This window comes from Sus scrofa, chromosome 13, assembly GCF_000003025.6.
Source record: "Sus scrofa isolate TJ Tabasco breed Duroc chromosome 13, Sscrofa11.1, whole genome shotgun sequence".
NCBI lineage: Eukaryota > Metazoa > Chordata > Mammalia > Artiodactyla > Suidae > Sus > Sus scrofa.
The window spans coordinates 61,443,153-61,470,219 of record NC_010455.5 but is presented as its reverse complement, the minus strand read 5'-3'; the positions used below and the strand labels follow the sequence as shown (position 1 = coordinate 61,470,219).

General features: G+C 38.4%; 1 long non-coding RNA gene across 1 annotated transcript in view; it reads left to right on the top strand.

The window, feature by feature from the left end:
* The window catches only part of LOC106505661, a 160,437-nt gene that overhangs the window by 58,619 nt on the left and 74,751 nt on the right, over positions 1–27,067 (top strand). Inside the window, exons 4-6 of the long non-coding RNA XR_002337646.1 lie at positions 2,125–2,222; positions 7,998–8,195; positions 16,416–16,481. This is a non-coding gene — a long non-coding RNA (uncharacterized LOC106505661). The remainder of the gene's footprint in view (positions 1–2,124; positions 2,223–7,997; positions 8,196–16,415; positions 16,482–27,067) is intronic.

The window sequence follows — 27,067 nt, the reverse complement described above, 5'->3', positions numbered from 1 at the left end:
TTCCTACATCAGAGAATTGATGGTAGGATACTTTTTACAGAGCCCCAATTGGGTATGAATAGGAGACCCACAAGCACTGCAGCCTCTGGTTGTTTGTCTGAGGATGAAAGTTGTGAACAAAGATCAAGAGAGACAATAAAATCTCAGAGAAATGGATGGAGAAGCCTGATCAGGCCTTGCCTGAATTTACACTAATACTTAATTTAATTTTAACTCTATGAGTCAATAGATCATTTTTATTGTTTAGGGCAATTTGAGTTGGCTTTTCTCATTCTAACGGGTGCAGTCGGTAAACCCGCTGAGATTTTTGACACTTGTCAGAATCTGAAAAATGATGTAAAGTTTATGCTGAAGAGCAAAGCAAAGTCCATCAGGGAAGAGAATCTCATTACTAGTCGTTGTAGAGTGCAATACAATGAATATTATCAATTAGAAATTAAACTCGCCCAGCAGAACAAATAGCCAACATTAAATAAGGGAAACCTAAGTTAGAAATGAATCATGGAATTTGAGAGTTAAAAGAGACCTCAAAGCTTAGATCGGAAACCCCCTAGATTTCCTGTGCACAAATAGGCCCCGAGAGGCTAAGGAACTTGCCGCAAGTCACTGAGCTGAGTTGAGCAAGGTTGAGAACCCGGTTTTCTTGAATTCCAAATGGGGTTCTTTCTGCTGCATTACACATAGTTTCCTCTCTAAAGATAGGAAAAGAAATAGGAAAATGGTATTTTAAAATGTCAGCATAGGAAAAAGAGTGGGGGAAATACTGCATTTTCATTTAACGGGGATTTAGGAAGCTCATAATAGAAATGTTGGATATTTTGTTTTTAAATAAGACCATGGCCTTTACTAAAAGGTTGAGCATATGCTACCGTGTGGAACCACCTGGGGTGGCACCGTTGCCAAGCACCCCACCTAAAGCAAGGCACCGTTCAATCCATTCTCACCCTGAACCCACGACCCACCCCACCTGACCCCTGCTCCAGATTGTCAGTCAGCTGGCTGTCACAATGCTTAGACTATGCATTCTTTTACAAGGTAAAACAAAAATCACTTCATAAAGGGTCAAGACAATAGTGTGTTCAGCCTGATGTCTGCCTCAACATTCCCACTAAGGGATGTTTTTCTCCCTTTATTCTTCATACATGTTAAGTGAGGTAGGAGATTCAAGTAGAACTGCATGATGCTAAAACTGCAATCAAATGGATCTCTGGAGTTAGAACTGGGTTCTGGTCTCAGGTTATATTTTAGTTGCTTTACCATCTTAAACATGTTTAATCTCTGAGTTTCCTTTTCCTTGTCTGTTAAACTAACAACTGCCCAGAGTTCCCGTCGTGGCTCAGTGGTTAACGAATCCAACTAGGAACCATGAGGTTGTGGGTTCCATCCCTGGCCTTGCTCACTGGGTTAAGGATACTGAATTGCCGTGAGCTGTGGTTTAGGTTGCAGACACGGCTCGGATCCCGAGTTGCTGTGGCTCTGGCGTAGGCCAGCAGCTACAGCTCTGATTATAGTCCTAGCCTGGGAACCTCCAGATGCCGCTGGAGCGGCCCGAGAGACGACAAAAAAAGACAAAAAATAAAAAATAAAATAAACCAACAGCTGCCCTGCCTCCCTTACAAAGTTGCTCTGAAGTTCAAAAAAGCTAAGAATTCCATTAGCTCAGTGGGTTATTGTCTGGTCTTGTCACTGCTGTGGTGCACGTTTGATCCCTGGCCTAGGAACTTCCACACACTGTGGGCAGGGCCAAAAAAATGTGAAAAGCAGAGGGTGGATTCTACATCCTTTCATGACCTTCAATTTAAAGGTTAGGGAGCTGGGAGCAGCTGAATGACTTCCCCAGGTCTGTTCATGGCAGGTAGACAAGCCTCTTCCTGAGAATGGTAAGATTTGACCTCCAGTAGAGAATTCATAATTACACTCAAAACAGCCACATTATTTTCTAGATTTATACCACTCCCGCCCAACAAAACTATATATGAACATTGGATTCTACCATTAGTCTTAAAATGTTGCCCCAAATATAATAAAGCATTATATAAAATGCCAAGAGAGATCAGTATGAACAATCTAGCAGAATGAAGCCCATTTTAAAGTCACTTTCCAACACTATTTTTTGCTTTCTAGTTAAAGAAAAGAAAAACAGGCAGCAAATGATTAGGAAGTTCAGTGAAGGAAATGGAAAGTATTTGCTGTGGACTTGCCTTCATAAGTACAGACACGCCGTAAGTCATTCTCTTCTTTAGACCTTTCCTGAATTCTCCATTTCCCTGAGTTTGTGAGGTATACAACTTGAATACTTGAGGTATCTACTTATCTAGTCTCCTGGCTTCACAAGTTAGGTGAGCAATGTCTTTCCTCAGCCAGAAGGACTGTGAGATCTTATGATTGACCATACTGACACCCTGTTTTATTTGTTTGTCTGCTTGCTGCTTTCACAGAGGAATTAGAAGCCATTTATATAAATATATGCTCTGTCCAAGAATAACATAAAGTGAAGCGAGTTTGGGGGAAAAAAAGAAAAAATATGGATAAGGAAATGTGGTGAACTGCCATATATATATATCCAATAGCCCACCTCATTTGCCAGCAGTGAGGGGAAAAAAGAAAAGGGGGAGGCGGGAAGACTCTAGCTTTCTAGATGCCAAAGGAAAGACAAATCTTTGCTACCTGGCGATGGCCATTTGGTTTATACTCAGCAGCCTGTTACGGGCTAGAGCGAAGAGGCAGAAGGCAGGCTTGGCTTATAGTCAAGGCAGCATACTCTTTTGGAGTCACACTAGTGAAAGCATTAAATTGCACCCTGAACTCTAAATATTCACTTTTAAAACATCCATCTGTCATCCACCCACGAGCCCAGTGGAGTGGCTGCTTAACTTCTCCAGTGAATACCCGATCTACAGATTCGCCTACCCCAAGCAAAGTGGGTAATAATCTAAATTCAAAGGCTGCAGTTGTCTCTCTTGAAAGCCACTTAAGAGTCTGCTGCCCTTGGTGATTCGCTGCCCCAGGCAACTGCTCGTTCCATCCCTGTTCTTTTCCCAGCCGGAGTCATTGTTCCAACTTTATTTGTAGCAGTTAAATTCTTCTCAGCTACCCAGAAGCCTATTCCCAGATCTTGCTCATTAGTCAAGTCTGGTTTTTCACTAATCAATTATATTCTTTTGTAAACTAGCCAATCTGAAGAAAAGTGAGTTAGCTAATTTGAAAAAAAAATCAACTGTTTAAATCGTTGTGATATAATGTTTTCAGAGAAAGAGCTTCCCTAAATTAGAGTTGAGATATATATGTGAATGATACACATGTGGTTGTGGACATTTGGGAGCATCTTCATCCTTGTGGGGACAGGATCCCTAGAGGGCCTTCTCTGTTACCTTTTTGTTATCTTTGTTACCTTTTTGACAGCTGTGCTTGTGACCAACCTCATTCCTAGTTGAAAGAAAGATCTGCGAAGTGACAGGGCCATAGATGTGTGAGGGAGGGGAGACTGAGACTTGGAAAGTAGGTAAAGAATGGGCAGTACCATTTGGGCAGGTTGATTGAGTTGTGTCTGTAACCATTACTTTGTGATCATTTTTATCACCATCTGCCTTACTAATAGTGTTTTAAAAACTAGGGGCTTGATTCAGTCCTTGCACAGTGTTTGTTTTAAACTATTTGGTCTATCTAACAACTGGTGAGAAATTACCAGAACCTCTCAGAGAAAAATCTTTAATTCATTTACACAGACTTGAATGTTGCGATTGCGTGAACATATCATCACTTTTATTTTAGTCACAGTTTTCTTCTCTTGTTTGGATCTGCTGTTTGACTTTTTGCCTTGCCAACCCTGATTCAACTGTCTTCAAAGATGTCTTTAGCTATCATTAAAAAAATCAGCTCTCTTTTCTTTGGATAATTCTGCAACCCAGAGAATTAAAACAACATTGTCTAGTTGTGCCATTGACTCACGTGCAGTCTTTGGAGAAGTAAATCATTTTCATGTGATTTAGGTTTTTAGCTGATTAGGTTTTTAGTACGGTTTCCATGAGCATATACTCTTTGGAGAGTAGATGTACTTCTGTCTGTTTTTAGGTCCTATTCTTTATAATACAGAATGTGAAGGGTGTAGAAAGGTTGTAAATTATTGAAATTCTCTGCCTTTAAAAATGCATTTTAGATTCAAGATTTCTCTTTTGAATAGTACAGTTTAGGAAGAGAAACTATAAATCTATAAAAACTGATATCTATTAGAGTATTTTCGATGGAATCTAATTTTTTTTCTTGTCCACCTCTTGTCACAAAGTCACAAATGAGAAGTAACAATTATAATGAAAGCAGAAGTACCAAAGAGTGACTCTTCTAGTTTTAGAATAGGTTGTAACTACCTGGTATTTTTCCTCATCCGAGCATGTCAAATGTCAGTCTCTCAGTGCCTCTCTGAGGTAGATAATTTTATGTTATTTTATAGATAAGGATAATGATGTACTGAGAGGTTGATTAAGTCCTGGTGTCATGTCACCATGCCACAAAGTAAGATTTTAAAGCTCAAATTCAAGGATTGAAATTCTGATTTGCTACCAAACCCATCAGTAGAGATTCCCAGATTTTGACACCAAGATATGTTTATGTGACACAAGGATATGTGGGTTGACTGGATCACCTTTTTCTCCATCTCTCAGCTCCTCTCTCCACTTAATCAAATACAACATAGGCTTGAAAACCAGAGCTGTCATGCTCTCCCCAAATTTTCATCTTTAAAACAGGAGTTATAATACAAATACTTACCTCATACAGGTGATTTGGGGAGGAAAGGAGAATATGTACAAGATTTATTATAGACACTAGCACTTAGTATGTATTCAATAAATGTTAACTACTCTTATCATTGGGATCAGCTCATAGAAGAAAGAAATGGAGGACTTCGAAATTCCCAACATGGAGCAGGTTAAAAGAACGCTTGTAAGAGGGTGTTTGCTTTGAAAAAGAGAAAGTTTCTATTGTTTTTTCCAAATGATTGGAAGACAAAATACTCTTTTGTAGACACACAATGCTTGAAGCCAGAAATTCTGTCATGTATTATTTTTCCATTATCTATTCTTGTTATCTATCATCTATATATCTACTGTAATGATCTATTTTCTGTTGGTTATCTATTATCTATTATCCTATTATGTAAGAATAAATATTATTCTGTAACCCTCCCATTTACCCACAGCCAGTTGACAAGGGTCAAAGACAATATCACAGGGATAATAAAGGAGAAATAACAAAATGGTAGTCAGCAACCACTTATGAAATTTCCAATTTTGATGATTTTTGACCAAAATAAGTGACAATTTCATGTGATTCAACATAATAGACTCTGAATCCAGACCCATCCAGGTTAGGAATCCAAAGAGATGACTAGAAAACCAAAGAGATGATATATTTTCTATTATTTCTTCTGACCTACTTCCAAAACATATGAAACAAACATACAGCAAAAAAATAAAAAAGTAGAATAGGAAATTCTACTTTTCACCAGGGTTGTTTAAGTTTAAAGAGTACAATTAATTCAGCACAATTGCAGTCTGTTGGATTTTCCATCTTAAGAAGCCATTTTAGGTATAGAAAATGGCATTTTTCTAAATATAAGTAAACTTTTTTTTTTTTTTTTTCTTTTTTAGGGTCGCACCTTCAGCATATGGAGGTTCCCAGGCTAGGAGTCGAATCAGAGCTGTGGCTGCTAGCCTACACCTCAAGCACAGCAACTCAGGATCTGAGCCACCTACACCACAGCTCACGGCCACACTGGATCCTTAATCCACTGAGCGAGGCCAGGGATCAAACCTGCGTCCTCATGGTGCTAGTCAGATGTGTTTCCGCTGAGCCATGATGGGAATTCCAAAATATAAGTAAACATTTTAGAAAATTATAGCTATTTCTAGCATGAAATCCCACTGTCTTTTAATGAGACAAAGGTACCTTAAAAGTTTGCCATAGATTAGCTTTGCTTTTACAGGACAAGGTTATTTTTAAAACAAGATTCTCTACTGCCTTATACCATATATTCTTATTATGCATTAAATAGCTCCAATTTTGAAGAGTATTTGTACAAGTTAATTTTATACCCTCCTTGCCGTTTTTCTGCTTCCTTAATTGGTCACCTAGTTGATGGAACTCTCTCTTTGAAACAGTACCATTTCCCTGTCAAAAGGGAGAGGTCAACAGGCTGTAATTAATGCTGTCTTCAAGGCTGGGATTACCATATTTCCGTTGATCTTTCTTTCCTAGAATCCAAGCAACCCTCCACTGTAGTGTATGTACGCTCTCCCAAGGCAGACTAACCTTCAGCACGCTAATAGAATCAAGACATGCCTTTCAACACACAATTAAATTTCAGTGAAGTTCAGAGGTTTTTAAGATGTGACATCCTTAAAACAATTTCATATGCAAAAGTTTCACAGACACACACTGGCAAATTATCAGCAGCACAGAGTCAACACTCTTCTCAGCTGGCTCTCTTCAGGAAAACAGGCTGAAGAATTAACAGGAGGTTTTCTGAAAGGCTCCCTATGGCACCTTTGTTGAGAAGATATTACACTAAACAGCTGCTGATATGGAAACCGGCTGTTTGAACTCTAACTTGGTTAGATATGTTAATAGGGAAGGCTATGATGTCTGACAAACGTGATGCAGGAAATGACTAAACATTTAATGCTTATTACTTTGCAGTATTCCTGGGGCCAGGGAGGTGGTGAGGATGGCATTGTGTGGGCACTAAACTGTAACCCAGGTCAGGAAGACTTGAACGGGAACATTTCTTTGTCCTCCTCTCTAGAGTTTCAGGTATTATAAATATTAACCTGTCCAAGATCCTGCTTCAGAGCAATCATTGACAGGACAAATGAAACATTTTGCAACACCTTAAAAAAACAATCCTATCACAGAGCTAGTTTTATTATCCCATTTTCTAAAAAAGCCAAGAGGCCTCAATGGCTTTAGCAGAATCTTTGTAAAGGTGGTGGAATTTGGCCCTTTAATGACACAGAAAGATGCAGGCATGGATCTTGCAAGTTTATACTTCCACAAATGTAAGCACTGGGTTTCACCCATCTTTTAACTGTTTGGTCTTTTAAAATAAAATAAATACAGATACTAGCATATAGAATTTCTCTTTGAAGTACAAAAAGTTAAGAGTATAAAAGTGGGAGTTCCCGTCGTGGCGCAGTGGTTAACGAATCCGACTAGGAACCATGAGGTTGCGGGTTCGATCCCTGCCCTTGCTCAGTGGGTTAACGATCCGGCGTTGCCGTGAGCTGTGGTGTAGATTGCAGACGCGGCTCGGATCCCGCGTTGCTATGGCTCTGGCGTAGGCCGGTGGCTACAGCTCCGATTCGACCCCTAGCCTGGGAACCTCCATATGCCGTGGGAGCGGCCCAAGAAATAGCAACAACAACAACAACAAAAGACAAAAAAAAAAAAAAAAAAGAGTATAAAAGTGTCTTTGGGTTATATGGCACCCTTGATCTTTCACCATATTAGAAAAGTGGAAGAAAGCATTCTCATTACAAACACTGTCTTTTTTTTTTTTTTTTTCCTTGTCTTTTCTATGGCCACACCCGCAGCACATCCCAGTCTAGGGGTCCAATTGGAGCTGTAGCTGCCAGCCTATGCCAGAGCCATAGCAACACAGGATCCAAGCCGCATCTGTGACCTATACCACAGCTCACGGCACCACCGGATCCCCACCCCACTGAGTGAGACCAGGGATCAAACCTACAACCTCATGGTTCCTAGTCAGATTCGTTAACCACTGAGCCACGACGGGAACTCCAAAACACTGCCATTTTTACAGATACAAAAGTCATTAGCTGTGCTAAAATTTCCATAAATACAAAATAAGTAATTTTCAACAGATGTCAATCAGTGACAATCCAAACAAATAATGCTTCCTAAGCCAGGGGTCAGGCAGACCATGGCCACGGGGGCAAATCCAGCCCCTAGCTGACCTAAAAGTGGTTTTTATATTTTTACAGGGTTGTAACAAAGGAAACAGAGAAGAATTGATAGCGACTGTTCGGTGACGGTGACGGGCGAAGCCTAAAATACTGACTAGCCAGTCTTTAACAGAAAAAATGTGTCCACCCATGTAGTAAGCAGTTCCCTAGGCTGTGGGTCTGACTGGGTCTTACATCTCAGACCACTGGAAGGATGAGTAAAACCTTCCTTGCCAGGTAAGTAGTTTATAATCTACACAAAAGGGCCATAAGGCCAGTAAGAAGTTGTAAAGAAGATAGCGTCAGATAAGTGCTTCAAAGGAAGAGACACACAGGGTTGGTGGGGAAATTGGGAGTGGCTTCTTCTGGGAGGTGATTAAGATGAACCTTGAAGATAAGAGATTTTGAAGGAGAGAGGTAGGTGGGGTGAAGGGGAGGGTCAGAGAGAATAAGATGCAGGGGAGTCACTTTCAGAAGCACCCAGGTGGCTGGAGAGAGACCTGCCAGACTGGAAACCAAGGCCTGGTGAGGAGTTTGTTCTCCTTGAGGCCAAAAGGACAATCCATGCTTTGCCTTTGGTGTTTGATGTCACTACTTGTTTTCTCCTGTTGTGACAGGGAAGTGTGGGATTATAATCAGTGATGAGGGAAATAGTCCCTTTTAGGTGGAGCCTCTAGTAAATGAATGGCTTTTGGCTGTAAGTCAATGAATAACATTAATGTATGCAGTTACCACGGCTCCATTAGTAAATAAAGCGCTGCAGAGTTTCAGTCTAGTCATCGGAATTCTTGAAAGTCCTATTTTTAAGGCAGTTCAAACAGAGGCAAGGCCTCGGAGTCTAGCGAGGCCTCCAGGAACTCGGAGTCCTGCCTTGAGGCACCCCTGCCCCAATGCTGACCTTCAGCAAAGCCCTTGGCTGCCATCTCGGCTTCCTGGCAATAAAATGGGGATAACAGACCTTTGCCACCTCACAGGAGTGTGACACGGAGCAATAAAGTTCTGCCAGAAGCTTTCAAGATAAGTGCTTCTGGAACCTGAGTTGGGAAAAGTGCTCTTTCAAGAGTTTGGGGCAGGGAAACGGGGGGAAGAAGATTTAAAAAATGAAAATAGGACACTGTTTCCAGCTTCTAAGAGTTGAGAGCTTTGCAAAGCAAAACCAATTACTGCTGGATGATACAGAGCCTACAGCTTTCTAAGTGTGCCCATAAGCTACCAGTAGAGTTCCATGATGGTATTCTCTAAATTAAAATTAGGGCAGAAATTTTGGTTTGGGTTTTGGTTTCAGGTGGGAGGGAATCCTGGAAATCAGACAGCACAGCCCTGTTCAAGACAGCTGTATAATGTCTCAGTGTCTGTACCTCCAAAGCCTGGGATATTCTGTCCAATTCTTCCGTATATTGTTAGCTTATGAAGGTATATCCCTTTCTCCACTTTCTTTTCTCTTTAGACTGTCATAGTCCTAGCAAGAGATTGTAGTTGGGTCTAGGGTCAGAGGTGCTGCCTTAGAGCTCGCTCTGTCACTGGCCCTTGGAGGCTGAGGGAGACAAGATCAAGTCGAAAATACCAAAGTTTCTAAAGAAAGCTGAAGGACCCACCCTGAGGTAGGCCCACACCAAACCTGGAGCAGACCCCTAGGGGGTAGAAAACATGATCTGCTCTGCTCTGGAAAGTTCATGGTGCAATATTTCTAGGGTCCTGCAGAGAATGCTTACCTTTTTTTAAATCCTCTCCCCCTTTTCCTCCTCCTCTTCCCCTTCCTTTCACCTCCCTCCTTCCTCTCTCCCCCACATCTGGCTTCCTTTCTTCCTTAAAGAAATCTTTATCTTAGACTTGGCCAAACAAGAGACACAGGCCAAAATAGATCAGTGAGGAATGTGCTATCTTGTTGGGAGGACAGCAGCTCAAAACCACAAAAGCCCTGAGTTTGACCCTAGCACTCTGTGGCTACTGGTGACTCATCTTGATAATTATCAGATTGAATCTTCTCTACTGGTTTGGTAACACGTGATGAGTGGAAAAAGAACTTTAGTCAAATGTATATGCCTCTCCTTATTGTCCATATAGACTTTTCTTGGTTCTCTTCATTTTCCTGGTATGTATAAGACAGTTTGCTCTCCATGAAATCCTTGGGAGCTGCTAAAAAGAAACAAATAGATGAACTGTTTTCAAACCCTTGGATAATTTTTGCCTTAGTGATTAAGGGAACAAGGCAGAAGTACCAGTTGAAGGTGGATGGAATGGGAGGAACGTCCCCTTCAATAAAATCTTGATTTTCTATGGCTTTTTTTTTTTTTTTTTTAAATAACAGGGCTGCTAAGTAGGAAAATCACTGGAACTTGACTGCAGCAATTTTGCCTTTTTTTTTTTTTTCTTTTCTTCTTCTTCTTTTTTTTTTTTTTTTTTTTTTTTTTTTGAGCTCTCTGTCTACTGCGGCTCCCTGCCACCCCATCCATCTATAACTTTTCATCACTTTTTCCTAAAGTAAGGAATACGTCCCAGAAAATGCACTTCTGTGACTTAGCAACTTGCCAGAGTGATCTGATCCTTCCCAGTGTTCCAAAGGAAGCAATGATTTGAATTCAGCTGCTCGAACAATTAGTCTCCAGGCAGGCAGCTTGAAAATTCTTTAAAGTAATGCTATGGGTGTCTGGTTGCATGTAGTCTTTTGAGCCTGACACTCTGCTAAATTAATCTTAATGTTAAAGTAAAATGGGAACAAGACCAATTTCTGTTCAGCGAAACTCTGTACTTTCTGACATTGAATTGTACTGCAGATTCATAGTAAAAAAAATTTATGAATAACTCACACTTCCACTCCATCAGTGTGTATGTCATACATACACATATGTATATGACTTATATACACACATAACATATACATATATAACTTACATATGTAACATATATAGCATGTACATATATACATATATATATACACACACACAAAAAATACATTATTCACAACAGCACTCTTTGTAATAGTCAAAAATTGGAAACAACTCAAATGTCCACTGACTGTAGAATGGATAAATAAATCGTGACACACAATGGAACAATACATAGCAATGAGAATGCATGAACTTCTGCTACAAAAACAGAGGAATTTCATAATCAAAACACAGAGCAAAAGAAGTCAGACACAATATAAACATACTATAAATCCATTTATATGAAGTTTATAAGCAGTCAAAATTAAGCTATGGAGATGTCTTCTGACAGAAATCTGAAAGGTGAGTGTCTTTGGGGAGGGATACGAAGTGACTAAAGGTGGGACAAGGGAGTTCTTGTGGTTTGGTGAGGGTTACACAAGTTATCTTTGCTTTGTAAAAGCTCATTGAGCTGTACAATAATGATTTGTAAACTTTCATGTAGTATGCTATTCCTCAGTCAAAATTGACTTGAAAACCTGCATAGTCATTATTATCAGTTTTGGTTTAGTGTTATTTCACTTTTCATCAGAACGAAAGAGACCAAAATTGTGTGAATGCTTTTAGGCTGCAAATATGAGGAGATAATTCAAAATGGTTTCAACAGGGGTTGGCAAACTTTTCCTCTAAAGGGAAATACAGTAACGATTGTAGGTTTTGGGGGGCCGTGTGGCTTCTTGTTGAGACTACTCAACTCTGCTGCAGAGCAAAAGTATCCACAGACAACACGTGAACAAAAGAGCCTGGCTGTGAGCTAAAAACTCATATAAATGTGGGGCTGTCTCAGAATTCTGCCTACTGCCAGCTCTAACCTAAAAAAATAAATCGGATAATATCACAATAGAAAAATCAGCCGTTGGGAAGAAATGAGCACTCTGGCATTCTCCTTGCTTGGAGGGTTCATATTTAAAACCCAACTCCAGGAGTTCCCGACATGGCTCAGCAGAAATGAATCTGTGTGGCATCCATGAGGATGCAGGTTTGATCCCTGGCCTCGCTCAGTGGGTTAAGGAGCTGGCCTTGCTGTGATCTGTAGTGCTGTGGCTCTGTCAGAGGCCAGCAAATACAGCTCCGACTCTGCCCCTAGCCTGGGAACCTCCATATGCCGCAGGTGTGGCCCTGAAAAGACAAAAAACAAAAAACAAACAAATAAATAAATAAATAAAATAAGACCCAACTCCATAAAAACAATGATAGCATGAAAGTCCTGAACGATCTTTAGCTATTTGCTATAGCAGGACCGTCAAAATACCAAATAAAATACTGAACTGTTTACATAAAAACCATCACAATGGCAAAAGCTTTTAACTTTTATTTATTTATTTCTGGATTTAGTAATATATTCACAAGGTTCGCATTACCAAAGATAAAGGGAAGTACAGTGAAAAATCTCTTTCCTACTTGTCTCTTTTCTTGGAATAACTGATGAGTGTGATTCCTCATTTACTTTTTACTTTGCAGTGGATTTTGTGCTAAATTATGTGTTAAATAATTTAATATCCAGATTATATAACACATGCTTGAACACATACGCAGGAAAATCCCTGCGAGTGGGGAAATTGCTGCATAAAAATATATGTCCATTTATAATTTTGATATACATTGCCACATTGCCCATAATGGTGGTGTACGAATTTAAAGTTTCAGTACTAAAATTGGAGTACTTGTTTGACCATGTTCTTGCCAAGAGTGACTATTATTCCATCTTTCTCAATTTGATAGATAAAAGTGATATCTGATTATGAGTGACCTGGAACTTTTTTCCATTTATTTCTTTTTCTGAAAACTGTGTTTTTTAATGGAAACATTGATCTTTTTCTTATTAATTTGTAAGAATCCTTTACCTGTTGTAAGAATTGCTCTTGTTGAAGTTTGTGGTTTGTCTTTCAACGCTGCCCGTGTTTGCTGTTGTTTTGCCATACAGAAATATTTGAATATATGTATAAATCAGTTTTTTATGGATTCTTGCTTTAATTCTATATTTCAAAGAGCCTACCATACTGCAAGATTATGTAAAAAAAATTTTCAAACAACTTATTCTGGCATGTTCAGGATTTTCATTTTCTTTCTGTATTTCTAGAAATATTACCCCACCTGGAATTTATCATGGTGAAAGTTGTGAGGTTTGGATTCAACTTTAATTCCCCACCCCAGAGGATTACTCAGTTGTTCAAATGCCATTTATTGGATAAGCCATCTCTCTTCACAGATAAGAGATGCTATTTTATCTCATACTAAATGTCTTTTTGTATCTGGGTCCATTTCTGTTCTTTTGAGCTGCCTGTCTGTTCAGGTGCCCTGCCTTTTTAATTATCATAGCTTTGTGTTTTACTATTAACACAGGCAGGCAACCCTTGCTTTCCTTTTTCAGGTTTTCCTGCATACATTTGCTTGTTTATTTTTCCATATTAATACTATAATCAACTTGTATAATTTTTAAAAAGCCTTTATTTTAAAAACTGAGGTAATTTGGGGGAATGACATTTTTATAAAGCCTTTTTATCTAAAATTATGGATGTCCTTCCATTTGTTCAAGTCTTCTTTTTGAATCGCTGTACCTTTAAAAGTCTTCATATAAATAGCTCTTCACTTCTTACATTTATCCCTAGGAATTTAATCATTTTGTTGCTAATACAAGTGAGGTCCTTTCTTCCATTATATTTTCTTTTTTTATTATTAAAGTATAGTTGATTTATCATTATATTTTCTAACTGTTGTTTCAAGGACTTTTAAAAGCCAAAGAAAAAAATTATTCTTCTCTTAATAAATGTAATTTTCTCAACCACAATAAGTAACTCTTATAATTTAATTCCATTTGAAATAGTTCAAAAGGATTAAAAAAATCCCAAATTCCTACAAGTAAAAGGATATTAGGAACAGATTAAAATATCTTTTAAAAATTGTTTCTTGATTCACATATAAAATTAATAAATAGTCACACTCTCACAAAGCACTCTCTGTTCATCTTTTGCCTGGTAGGGTACACATGTTGTTTGGCTCAGTGCTACTCAGGAAGCTCTGCTAATTACCTACTTCTCCCAGGGGTAGGCTGGCAGCTCAGCTATTCTGATGCTGTGTCACCTAAATCTTAAGAGACAGACACTGCTGGGAACTAGAGCTCGAAAGTCAAGCAGATGTGAGACATGATGCTTCCCTGCTTCCCCCACCCATGAGTTCCCCTCGGCATAGCCTGTGTAAGCAGTAGCTATCCAGCAAACCACCGCTCTGCCCCAGACTGAGAACACTTCCAAGGTCAGCTGGAAAGAAGAAAGAGGAAAGTCCCTTTGGGAGACCTCCAGATTGGTAACCTGGGAGGATGCAGGATGGAGGAGCAAGCTGTTCTGGGAGGGGAGCCTCGACCTGGGAGCTGGCTGGGCTGTGTAGCCTTAGGGTGGAGTTTTCTTTAGTAAGTGGCCACATTTGAGTCTTGGGTCTCATTCTTAGAACTGAGTAGGTTGACTTTTTGACTTTGGCAGGATCAAGAGGAAAGAGCAGGGTGACTGCTCACCTCTCCTTTCAGGCAGGAACTAGAGGTCATAATACCCTCTTCCTGACACCAGACCAGCATTCTTAATAGGCAGAAACCCTACTCACTCCTTTGCTTGGCTTAACTGGTGGCTTCTATATTTATTGAAAAGCAATCAGGTGGCCTTTACATGGACTCCCTTATTTTAATCCTCACAACAGCCCTATAAGTTAAATATTGCTATTATTTTCAACTCACAGATGAGGGAAGTCAGATTCAGGGAAATTAAATAAGATGGCAAAAGACAGAGTCAGGATTTGAAATCAAGTGTCTCCATTGATAATCATGCTTTGTACCACTACACTTGGCTCTTATGAAAATTAATGGCAAACCTCAATATTTCTAAATAAAGATGAGCAAAGAGGTTAAAGTTATCTCTATATATTGAATACTTCTGGTAATTTTACCTATTAACATATTTACTCTAGAATGTGGGTTTTACTTATATTGGCAGAGCTCCTTTCTCTGGGGCTAGTTGTGAACTCCACTTAAAGCCATAATATTTTTTCTTTAGTGATAGTTATATTCACAAAAGACTTTGAAACATCCATAATGGATTACCTACCATGTTTATTTTACAGTGCTCTGAAGACTGTTTTACCTTGACTATAATTCTAGAATTATAGTTTGTAACATTATTCGAGATGCCAGATGTGTGTATATGTGTGAGTGAGTGTGTGTGTTTATGAATAATATGATTTCTTTGTGGGTGTGAATTTCACCCTTTCTGTGATTTCTGTTGCCCTAACCATATTGCTAGGCAACACCAAGAAACACACAACCCACATTCTCCTAATTCTTTTTCATATTTCACACATGGACTTCTGCTTTTCTATGCAAGCAGTGCCACACCAGTGGGTTTACAATTTTGGATGTTTAAGCCCTCGGGTATTCACTCGGATCTAAGCTAAGTGACCATAACTATCAGAAACTGCCAGAAAAGGAGTTCTTGTTGTAGCTCAGCGGGTTAAGAATCCAACTAGTATCCATGAGGATGCAGGTGAAATCCCTGGCATTGCTCAGTGGTTTACGGATCCAGCATTGCCACAAGCTGTGGCATAGGTCACAGATGCAGCTCAGATCTCGAGTTGCTTTGGCTGTGGCACAGACCTGCCCCTGCAGCTCTGATTGGACCCCTATCCTGGGAACTTCCATATGCTGCAGGTGAAGCCAAGAAAGAAAGAAAGAAAAAGAAAGAAAGAAAGAAAGAAAGAAAGAAAGAAAGAAAGAAAGAAAGAAAGAAAGAAGGAAGGAAGGAAGGAAGGAAGGAAGGAAGGAAGGAAGGAAGGAAGGAAGGAAGGAAAGAAAGAAAGAAAGAAAGAAAGAAAGAAAGAAAGAAAGAAAGAAAGAAAGAAAGAAAGAAAGAAAAAGAAAAAGAAAGAAAAGAAACGAAACTGTCAGAAAAGAGGAAGAGCTGGCATAAGGCAAAGACAACTATTTGTTTTAAGTCTTTGGCTGATAATTCATTGGTGAAATGCAACGTGATTCTTGTAGGTGACATCAAGGAGATGGTACTGGCTTCCTTCCAAAGTACTCCAGGGACTTGGAGGGTAATTTTGTATGGAATACTCTTTCTGATACTGGTGATGTCACACATGTACAATTTGCCAGATGAAAATCAGGTGTACATCTCAGTCAACAGAGAGACCAGTATTTTCAGGTCAGGCTCTGGAGTTTAGCAGAGTACAGTTATTTAATGGACACTGCATCACAGGCTGAAGTCATGTACAGTCTTCCTGCCCTCTGTTTGTAGGGTAAAGTCATAGACTTCACTAGGCATGGACCACGCTAGAATTGGGCCTATAGTGGACAAACACAGAACACTTTATCACTACAAAAAAGATCCTTGGTTTTTTCTTATCCACTCAAGCCAAAACTTAGGAGATCACAGGAAGCAGAACTTTGAAGTCTTTTCACAGCTGACCCACATGACTTAAGAAGCAACATTGCCCAGGTCAGAAAATCTTTGCTGAGGCTCTGAGCTGAGTTTTTCATTTATTGCAGGTACTAATGATACCTCTTTAGTACTGCCCTGGAGACCGATTGCTCCATAGAAAGATTTTCAATAAGGTAAGCCTGCAGCCAGAGTTCCTTTTGCCTTTTGCAGTTATTAATTCCTTTTGCTAGAATTAATAGAGCTTAAGCAAACTAGATGTTTGAAAATATGCACCTCTGTTTTGTGCTGTGAATAACCAGCCAGAGGCATTTTAAATTATGAGGGTGACTAAGAAAATAAGATCTTTGCTATTGTGCAGAGAAATCTGAAGAATTTTATCCATCCTTCAGTTCTTTCTAAATGGCTCATTGTATGCTATCTGTATGGTACGACTCTAGGACAGATTTCTGTCTGAACTTCACAGCATGGGTGGAAGAAAGTAATTTGGCCTTTAGTTTTTCCTGGCAGTCGGTGCCAGTCCATTTATATGGTATGTTCGCAGGAGAGCTGACAAGTGTTGAAAGGTTTTATTCGATATGCATTTTTTTTAAAGTAGAAAAAAAATCCGTAAAAATAGGTACTTTTAAGCTAGTTTTCCAAGTTTTTCTGAAGATCATACCCAGTTCTGTTTCATTAAGGAGTTCTACCTCAAATAGACTAACCAGATATGTTGAACAGTCTGGGCCGTGTTTAATATTCCTGATAAAACCATGTACTGTATGGGTAATTTTTAATGATACAAATGCAAAATCACATTATTTTTCTGTGTAACTTGTAAAAGCCATTCCTTCTAAAATGGGGATGCTTATGCTAATTTGTTATAGTTAGTGAGTTGCAGGCAGCTCTGTGAATTTACTTTTCTTGGCAGTTCTAGAATATCCTGCCATAACACATACTGAAAAACTGTTTGATGGGTTATGAAAATCTGGATGTACTAAAGGTACATCTTGTGCAAACCATAAAATAAATACATGATTACATTTTTTAAAAATCTGTTATCTTATCAGGTTAAGGAAATTGTCATTATAACCACCCAAGGAAAATTAAACCATTTTGAACAGAAGATACACTTTCCATTTGTACATCCTGTAAATATTTTTAATATCCAAAGCTGACTCCATTTTGCTGGTCTTTCTGAAAACAAAAACAACAAAAACAAAAACTACCTCCTGGAGGTAAATTGCATTCCATCTAGAATCCACCTTGAAGATAGGTAACATCTCTTGACCTTAGTTGATATTCTTAGTGAAGTGTATGAAGTGCTAGTTATCAAGATTATTGGTGCAAAATGTATTTTAAGATTTTTATCATTATTTCCCACCAAGCTAGCATCTAGGAGCTTAGATTTCTAACAGATGAAAAGATGTTGGGAAGAAACAAAGGCAATTCATTTATCCTCTTACTCAACAAATACATACTAAGAATCTACTAGGTACAGAGCCCCTTGTTACATTCTCTTGGGGCCTGGGGAATACTCTATGAAGAATGGGAGAGATTTAAGTTCACATCACTATATTCTTTCATGGAGACAAAACATGAAGCAACAAAATTTGCAATTAATTACTTAATAATTATGGGAAGTGTTTCAAAAGATACCTCCAGGGCAGGATGAAGGCAGAGAACTGCAGTGGGGTGGAAGAAACAGATTTTTTTTTTAAGGGGAATTCTTTTTTTTCTTTTTTTTTTTTTTTTTTCCCGTCATGCCCATGGTATGTGTAAGTTCCTGGGCCAGGGATCGAACAAGAGCCATAGCAGTAACCTGAGCCACAGCAGTGACAACGCTGAGTCCTTAACTGCTAGGCTACCAGGGAACTCCTAAAGGTAGTTCTTGAAGTTTAAATTGTGTTTGGAATGAACTGGGATAAATTCTTGATTGTGTCAAGTTAAAAAAAAAAAGAATTATTATTGTATTTAATGGTAAAGAATCAAAAGACCTCTAAGAGAAATAGGGTGTAGTTTAGTGATCATCTTATATGGGCAGGAAAAGATCCTTGCATATGCTGAAGACAATTTCTTACCACTTGAAGGAACAATTTTTAATCTCAGGGTAAAAGTAAGATATTATATTCCACTTAAGGAGGAAAAATGGATAACAAATGCAGATGGCCAATTAACTTCTTCAGTTAAACTTCATGCATGTGATAAAAAATATAAAGTTTAACATAAAAAAAACCCTTTTAACATGCTTATATGCTTATACAACTTCAAATTGATTAAAATTCTTCAGTGACAAGGTTGGGCTCCTTGATTAGTGAATGTGCTCGTAAATTTCTAAGCAAAATGGAATAATTATATTTGAAGCTGAGACATAAGGACAGAATTATATGAAGAAAGCCTACAGTGACTAAAGAAAAGTCAAATATGATTTTTGCAATTTTTTTTCAATAATAATTTTCAAACAAACCCAATTCATTTTAAATTTCTAGCACAACATGCAGTTTTAGAAAATGTGTCATTGAAGAAATACATAAGCAGAAGTAAATGTAATCATCTACTAAGCTTAGATTGGATAAACATTAATTTACATTTAATATCTGAATAGGTAATATGCACACTATTGAAAAAAATCAAGGAATACAGAAATTAAAATATCTCTTTTCCCATCCAGTTCCCCATCCGCCTGGTTCACAACCATCCTAGACCACACACACAGAGAGAGCCACACTCTGGAAGTTATTATTACTTGCATGTGTATACACGGGTTTTTTAGAATATACCAGCAAATCTCAATATGGGCTTGTCTCTTTTTACACAAAAGGTAAAGTTTTGTGTACACTCTTGAGCCTTCACTTTTTTCTCACTTATTTCTTGGCGATCGTTTTGTATCAGTGTACAAATCCTTTCACTAAAAACAAAAACAAAAACAAAAAACAGCTGTATAGTATTACATGGATGTACCACAGTTTATTTGATATTTAGGTTGTTTTTAATAAACAGTTATGCAGTGAACAACCTTGTGTGTGGTTACTTCACAAGTATACCCAGAAATGTAGAATTGCTGGTCAAAGGTAGTCATTTATCATTTTAGTAGCTATTGCCAACATTTGCACTCATTTAAAGATTGTACTTATTTACCCTTCCAGAAGCAATATAGGAGAATGCTTGACATTTGATGTAATCAGTCTTTCAGATTTTTTTTTTTTGATGAATGATTAGAGAAAAATGGTAGGTTTTTTTCCATTGTTTATCTCTTTTAGATTTTCTACTGTTAGTCCTTTCCCCCTCTCAATTTGAATAACTCTTTTATATTAGGAAGGGAAGAAATTCATTAGTAATATGGGTTGTGAATATTTTTGTCTCATCTTCTCATTTGTTTTTAACTTGCTTGGAGTGGCTTTCACCACAAAAGTTATATTTTTGTGTAAATGAATTTATCAATATTTTCTTTATGACTTTGGATTTTACTCATAGTTGAAAAGGGCAACTATATTCCAAGATTTTTTTATTTTTTTAGGGCTGCACACGGCATATGGAGATTCCCCGGCTAGGGGTCAAATCGGAGTTACAGCTGCCGACCTACACCACAGCCACAGCAACACCGGATCCTGAACCCACTGAGCAAGGCCAGGGATCAAACCCATGTCCTCGTGGATACTAGTGGGGTTCGTTAACCACTGAGCCACGATGGGAACTTCTATTCCAACATTATTAGTGTGCGTCTTGTTTTTCTTCTAGGGCTTGAGTATTTTTCATTGTTTTTCTTCAAATTTTTTATCCATTTGGGATTTGTCCTGGTGCAAGATGTGACTTTTCCCCCTAAAATGCTACCCAGTTATCTCATATCAATTCAATTGTCCACATTTCCACACTGTTTTGTGATGTAATTTTAATCTCATATTTATTTGGATCAATTTCTGAACTTTTAAAAAGCATGCATATTTTTACACATTTCAACTCTTAAAACTGTTTGTGCTGTTTCTGTGTTTAGGCTCCTTTTAGGTAACTGCAGTGTTTACTTTTAAATACGGTTTTTCCTCTTAACAAAGTATGCATTAGTCGCTTTCTTGAGCAGCATCTTCAGAAAGTTATATGAAATGAAAAATGTGTTTGCTATTATGAGAAAATATTATTTGCATCAGAGCTAATTATGCAAAAACTGAAATCTTGTGGAAAAAAAAAAACCCATCTATTTCAAGTGAAATTCCCTCAATCTCAGGGAACCTCCGTATACTCAGACCAGAAATTTTTTTGCTTATTATGTACATCATATATTTTAAAGTATTTAAAGACGGATCAGTTGGGCAAAGAGTTGGAAGGAAGTGTTTTAGATATACCTAAGAATCCTTCCATGAGGTTACTTAAACACTTATCCTTAAGTCACATTTATTGCAGGCTGGTTTTGTCACTTTTTAAAAATATTTTTAAATTGGAAACAACAGCGGGTTGGTTATATAATACTTGTAATTGCAAGATCTTAGTGAAAAATATCATACCTCCAGGCTTTAGATAATCACATGCAAAGTCATGTGTGAGAACAGAAAATGGGGAGGAGCAGAGCTCTGTCTGATGATTTTCTCTCTGGGGGTGCACACAGATTATTTCTGGCACAATTTAATCTGGAACATTATATACCTGAGAATAAGAGATCCCATAGAATAAGACATTCTGCACACACCAGAGTCTTGTGGGTTCATTTTAAGCCAGGGGCACATAGGCTCACTGGTCCACTGGACCCCTTTCTCATGTCCTATTCCTGACTTTTCTTGATCAAATAAGATCTGTTTGAAAAGCTTGCAATTAGTATTCATATAAACAGGGAAATGCTGAAACCAGCTGGCATTCCGTAAATGAAATCAATAGAACAGGAACTTGGAATACTTTATTTTTTTCTTGATTATTTTGCAAGATCATCACCATCAATGGCCTAGACTTGGGTCAGCCCTTTTCCACTTCCTGGGGAAAATGTCAACATAAATGTTTTACAGGTTTATGAAGTTATTTTAAAACATGTGTTGTATTTAATGTAGACAGGGCTATTTATAAAAATAAAACATCTATTTGGCAATCAAGGAAGAATGACACAGTGTGCTAGGAAAAAGAGGAAGGAGTCTCATTACTACCAGACATAGAGTAGAACTTGGTCTTAGCTAGATCTCACATATGAAATGGAAATTAAAGTAGAAATCCAAGTTACTTTCTAAATTTGTATTGGAATCTTTCTTCTTCAGAATATTGATCGTGAAATTTAAGTGGACCCATCAAACATATAAGTCCAGTCTCCTCATTAGAAACTTAATAGGATAATTTGAGAAAAAAATCTTATTAACTCTACACTGAATGTTTTTTGCCCATAACTAACAATATGTATAAATATAAGTAAATGAAGTAAAAATTAATTTTAAACTTGCTCAGTGGATGTATAGCTCTCTATTTTTCATAATCTAAAAGAGGAAAAATAAGCATTTGATGGAACATGATGGAGGATAATGTGAAAAAAAGAATGTATATAAATGTATAACTGGGTCACTTTGCTGTATAGCAGAAATTGACAGAACACTGTAAATCAACCGTAATTAAAAATTTAAAAAAGTAAGCATTACTGAGAAAATAATCCAAATCTCTTTTAAAGAACGTTTACTGGAGTTCCCTGGTGGCTTAGTGGGTTGAGGATCCAGTGTTGTCATTACTGTGGCTTTGGTTTGATCCCTCGTCTGGGAACTTACACATGCTGTAGGAACAGAAAAAAAAAAAGGATGTACTGAGCACATTCTATGCCTAAGGAGATAAGACTCAGTGCCTAGTCTTTAGGCAAATTATTTCGTTTGAGTGATAAAACTTATGCTCCTTCTATGTAATATTCAAGTCCATACTAAGTATCTATGATGTTTTGAGATACAGAATTTCAGAAAGAAGACTCATCAACTATCAGCTCAGAAATGTTTTCCTAAAGAGATTAAGGTCAGTTCGTTTCTCTGCTTCCACATGTTGCCTATAGTTGGCCAGAAATCAGAGAATTGCATGGTTCATACCTACAAGACAACAATGGGCAGGACTAATAGGATTTGAGGACTCGTAAACAATCCTAGGGAAAGTGCTGAACATACCACTGGGAGTACTTTGCAGGTGTAGGGTGTTTGTGTGTGTGCCCCCACCACAATCTTTTTTTTCCCTGAAATTTTCCCTTTCCCCAGTTAGCATCTAAAGATGCCATTTAGTAGTTCCTGTTGTGGCCCAACGATAACGAACCCAACTATAGCATCCATGAGGACGAGGGTTCGATCCCTGACCCCACTTATTGGGCTAAGGATCCAGCCTTGCCATGATCTGCAGTGTAGGTTGTAGGCGAGTCTTAGATCTGGTGTGACTGTGGTGTGGCTGGCATCTGCAGCTCTGATTTGACCTGGAACTTCCATATGCAGAGTGGGGCCCTAAAAAGCAAAATAATAAATAAATAAATAAATAAATAAATAAATAAATAAATAAGCCATTGAAAGAGTCAAGGTGGTACAGAGGTGGCTAGGGTTAGGTTTGAACAAAAAGTGGTGGTTTCAGAGGGTTCTTTGCAGCCCCTGAACCTGGGGAAAGGTATTGTAGGTGACAGCTTGTCTGAGAAACCATAGGGAAATACTGATCTTCTCAGCAGGCATGAAGCTGACACGAGAGGGGAGTTCAAGATAGCTCAGGGAAAGACAAAATAGGCCTCCATTTTTGATAGGAATGGAGATAGGGGCCAATTCACTTGATGTCATCGTGAGATTCTTTGGCCTCTGAACACAGTCTCCCTGGAACTCTGGCATCCCCTGATTCCTGTCTTAGATTTCTTCTTTCTGGTAATTACCTAAAAGCATAGTCAGACATTCCTTACTGCTCATTTCTAGTAACAATCTCCTCCTTTGAGGGAGTTCCAACTGTGGCTCAGCGGTAACAAACTTAACTATAGTATCTATGAAGACATGGGTTCAAACCCTGGCCCTTCTCAGTGGGTTAAGAATCCAGTGTTGCCATGAGCTGTGGTGTAGTTTGCAGAGGTGGCTTGGATCTGGCATTGCTGTGGCTGTGGTATAGGGCTGTAGCTATAGCTCTGATTCAACCTCTAGGCTGGGAACTTTCATATGCTGCAGGTGCAGTCCTAAAAAAGAAAAAGAAAAAAAAAAATCTCCTCCTTTGAAAGAGCCCCTCATGGTCAGAGTCCAGTCTTCTGCTTTTAATTCCCAGGCCTGCCTCAAACATCCTGCTAAAGTCCAAGGTACAAGTCTGAATTCTAGGAATTCTCTGACCCTGTGCCCTGGTCCCAGAATGAACACTTGGCCTGAATCAATACTCCAATCATTCTTTACAAATAACTACTTTCTAAATCACCTTGTGCTATACTACTGAAAGTTTTATTCTAGATCTGGAATTTTTAGAAAGGAACGTCCCTTCAGGGAAATTAGCAAATGTAAAGTCTCCGGGGGGGTCTGCTTAATCCTACATCTATTGAATCATGTTGTTGCTTGGCAAGATCTTTTGATTTGTTTGATCTGATTACAGCTGAAAAGCTATGACAGCTTGCTATGGTCAGTATGTCATTCTGACCCTCACTGAAGAAATATCAAGATGCTGGTGCTAAAATGCTCTTCTCTTCCTCCAAGAAAATCACCCGAATAGCCTTACTTCTTTTTTAGGAAATGAGAGTGCTGCTGTTCCACCAAGCTTCTGTATTCAACTTGCCATCACATTTGTACTTCATCTTTTCTCTGTTTTCCAGATTTTCTTTTCTTTTTTCTTCTTTCTTTTTTCTATTCTTTTTTATTTTCTTTTTAGAGCATATGGAAATTCCCAAGCTAGGGATCGAATCAGAGCTACAGCTGCCAGCCTACACCACAGCCACAGCAAGCAGGATCCGAGCCACATCTGTAACCTACACAGCTCACAGCAATTCTAGATCCTTAACCCAGTCAGGAATCAAACCTGCATCCTCATGGATACTAGTCGGGTTCATTTCTGGTGAACCACAATGGGAACTCCTATTTTTTAGATTTTCTTCACTGATTATGACTACCCTCGAAAAAAATCATCTGATTGAAACATCATTCCACTCCCCCATTGGCAAAGATAGAAACTTTAGAAAATAATATAGAGAAATGCACACACACACACACACACACATAACTTTTAAAATAAAGGTTCACAACTAGTAAGTTCTGATAATAGTGATAATAGTGATATTTGATAATGACTATGGTTTTTCCATTTAGTAGTTGTTTTCATATATTTTGTATTGGAGGTGGACTAGCTTAGTAGTTAGAAGTCTGACAGTTCACATCTTGCCTTTGCCACATAACAGATGTGGCAAGGGCTGGGTATTAAACTTCTCTAAGCCTCAGTCTGATCTCTGGACCTACCTCATAAAGTTGTTATGAGGATTTGGTGGAATAACCCTTATCATGTGCTAAGAGGGTCTGATCCATTCATGTTACTTATTGTCCGATTTTCTGCCCCCCAAAACACTCTTGTGAAAAAGTAGGACATAGGGGATTACCTGAATTTTACCAAAGAGGAAAATTGTGCTCAGAGACATTAGGTGAAATAACAGGCAATTCGTTAGTTTTGAAACTGAGTTTGAATTGCAGCCTTAATGCCAGGACTGGAAAAGGCCATCCAGAGGCTTTGCTGGGATTTCTCTCTAGGGTGGAGCAAACACACAGGAAACTTGAAAGACTCGTTGAACCACTCCTGTGGGGTTAAGAAAACCCCTGCAGATCTGACACTGTCAGTTCGTCTGTAGGGCTGCAGAGCTAATGGCTACGTTCTATTCTATTCGAGCTGAACATTGGCAAGGCAGGTTCAAATCATTCTTCACTTTTGGAGGGAGGGTGGTGTTGGGGGGAAATTATGGAAATAAATTATATCAATTTCAGTAAGCCTCTCATTTCTAAATGAAACCCACTTGTATGAGGATTTCTATGAGTACATAGCTACTTTCAAAACCCAGCTTTCATGGTTAATGTGGCTTTGCAGATTGGGTACACACTGAGGCCCAGGATCGCGGGATGCTGACTGGTCTTGGCCTTATTTGGGCAAATGCGTTTACCCAGCAGCTTTTATGCCACAGGCTCCTCTTTTTAAGCTGCTCAAAAAGTAGTGCATCTCATCAGCTTGTGACAAAGATGCACTCTGATTTCTTCTTAGCAGTTTCATTTCTTTAATGAGATTAAACTTACCCCTCACAGGCAGTCTTTTACCATTCTTTGGCAAGTAACCCAATTTTCTTTGTCCTAAAAAATAGTTTTACGAAGAAATTCATTTTTTTGAAAATGACAGAAATGTCCAAATGTCTCGGCCAGGAACAGTCTCATCTCTCATTCTGTTGTTGTGCTTCTTGTAAAAATATTCTTGGACTGCTCAGCTTTAGGACACACAAACTATGTAAGTGAAAGATTCCCGTAAACAATTAAAGGGTAGTATTTCACATTATTAAGTTTTTTTTGTTCACTGATGGATTGTGTTAGTGATAAGTTTAATTTATAGAAATAAAATATTAGGAGTTGGTTGACCAGCAAAATCTCTGAAATCATGTCATTGAGAAGACAATTTAATGGGCAAACATTTGATGTATAACCAAGTTTTTGGTATTGCAGCTATTTGGTAAACCTCAAAGTGGAATCTACAGAGACAGGCTAGAAAGCCAACATTAAAAGCTTCATAAAATCGTATCTTTGGATTATGATGAAAACATACTTAAGGAAAGTAAGCTGGAAAAACTAGGTTTAGAGGTCAGGCCACAGATAGAGAAGTATTTATCACAGATATAATAATCTGCAAAGAATGTATGGATAATTTCTTCTGGATATTTATTTTTACTTCTAATACTTTCAAAATAACTGCAAAATTCCATTGAAATATAACAGCTCTTCTCTGATTGGTACATGTCCGGGGGCACATTTTTGCAATAATAGAAATGTTAGTTTTACTGTTCACAAAAAACCCCTCAATTTCGCTAATTAAGTCTTAGGCACAGTGTGATTCCTACCAGAACTGCAGTGAGATACTGCACACATTGCTTCCTGTCCTGAGCATTTGAGTGTTGCTAGGCAACAGTTAAAAAGGCACCACATACCTTTGGTGAGGCATTGCCAGGTGTAAAAAAAAAAAAAAAATGATGCCAGGTAAGCTGAGCTGAGAAGCAAGAAATCCATTAGGAATAAAATATACTGGATGAGTGTGTGCCTGCATGCATGTGAGTGTAGAAATGTGAGTTATTAGTATTCATCCACAACTTGTTACAGAGCACGCAAAAAACTAATTTTCTTTAAAATACGTGGATTCCAGAGCCATATTAAATTCATGATGTCTTAGCCTTGCCCATGAATACCCTACTTGTTTCAACTGTAAGCAGTGAATCAATTTTTTTAAGAGGTGAGAGGTTTGCAAAACGGCAATAACAGTAGATTATTCATATTCCCTTCTCCCCACTTCTAATCGAAAAACCTGGGGAAGGAGAGAAACCATATCCTCCCAACCAAGTCATCTATAAGAAAAATGAATTAACTTTCATAGGTGTTGCATAGTGCAATAACTTTTTTGTTTAAAGTCAAAGTTCCTGAAATTAGTTTTCTATGATGATTTTATCTCTGGGGTGAAATTCAGATGCAGGGTGTAGAAGCCGAGCGAGGCTGGGTTGTGTTTTCCAAACATGGTGGCATCAACCTAACCCTTCCCACTTGCCCTTTCAACACTCTGATGATGGCATTCCATCAAGAGGTGGGGCCTGTGTCCCATTTCCTTGAATGTGGGTGGG